At 42.4% G+C, this 1,060-nt stretch overlaps 1 non-coding gene across 1 annotated transcript; it reads left to right on the top strand.

Annotated features, from left to right (window-relative positions):
- Window positions 1-137: 137 nt before the first annotated feature.
- LOC129115902 (5S ribosomal RNA) lies at window positions 138-256 on the top strand. The gene has a single exon (XR_008533291.1). It is a non-coding gene; the product is annotated as a 5S ribosomal RNA (ribosomal RNA).
- The last annotated feature ends 804 nt before the right edge of the window (window positions 257-1,060 follow it).

Raw genomic sequence — 1,060 nt, 5'->3', positions numbered from 1 at the left:
GCCACTTTGTACATTCTGATTTGACATTTAAAAGCTGTGAGTGTGTCTGGCAATCTGCAGGCGCTCCCTGTATAGACGAAAGAGCAAAGCGTGGTGATATAGTATCTTTAAATTGCCCTTTGGTAGGCACAATATTTGCTTACGGCCATACCACCCTGAACATGCCCGATCTCGTCTGATCTCGGAAGCTAAGCAGGGTCGGGCCTGGTCAGTACTTGGATGGGAGACCGCCTGGGAATACCAGGTGCTGTAAGCTTTTTTCACTCCTCTTTACAAAAAGCAGAGGGCGCTGCTGCTTTTTCAGTGGACACCGACAGGGTGGGAAGGAAATAGCTAGATCATGACTTGCCGGTATAGAAATGACACAAATCCAGTTAAATGATGGCTTTCATCATTCCTAAGCTCATCGATCATTTTCTTTTCAATTTTATGCTAACGTATTCTACATTTCAACAGTAAATATTAATCTTTTTACTGCACTACTGTCGTATCTTTCATGCGACAGTGCTGTTGAAGTGATGAGGAAGGATGCTCAACACTGTTCTTGCTGGTATAATAAAGTTTATTACAAACAAGCAACTCATGTCATGACGGACGTCTAGAGCGCCCGGAGGTCTCGAGTCGAATCTGAAAGCCCTGCCTTTCGGGCTCTCGCACCTCCTTATATAGGGTACATGTTATGCGACGCAGTACTCCATAACACTGAAATGAGGAATTTTAGCAATTTGTGTAAGGAAATGACTTAAGCAAATACATATGGAACTCTCAGTAAATCAAAACAAAACAATGTCCAAAGTCAGGCTGGTCGACCCACCTTTCTATGGACCTTTTCCTGCCTACCCCACTGTCCCTAAACATCGAGAAAAAGAAAACATCCGAGGTCCCATAATATTTAGAAACCATCATTTCCCAAGCATTTAATACCCAAAGAAGAAAATTCATTTTTAATAATACTAATGTAACATCTAAGAGAAGACATAAGACTGTATAACGCTGCAGTTTCTCAGCAGCCTTGACTCAGGTGTAGTGTCGATGACGTCTTGAATCTGGATGTTGTATC

Source organism: Anoplopoma fimbria, unplaced genomic scaffold (genome assembly GCF_027596085.1).
Source record: "Anoplopoma fimbria isolate UVic2021 breed Golden Eagle Sablefish unplaced genomic scaffold, Afim_UVic_2022 Un_contig_2119_pilon_pilon, whole genome shotgun sequence".
Taxonomy (NCBI): Eukaryota; Metazoa; Chordata; class Actinopteri; order Perciformes; family Anoplopomatidae; genus Anoplopoma; species Anoplopoma fimbria.
Note: the sequence above shows the minus strand (reverse complement) of the source record. Positions and strands in the feature narration are given on the sequence as shown.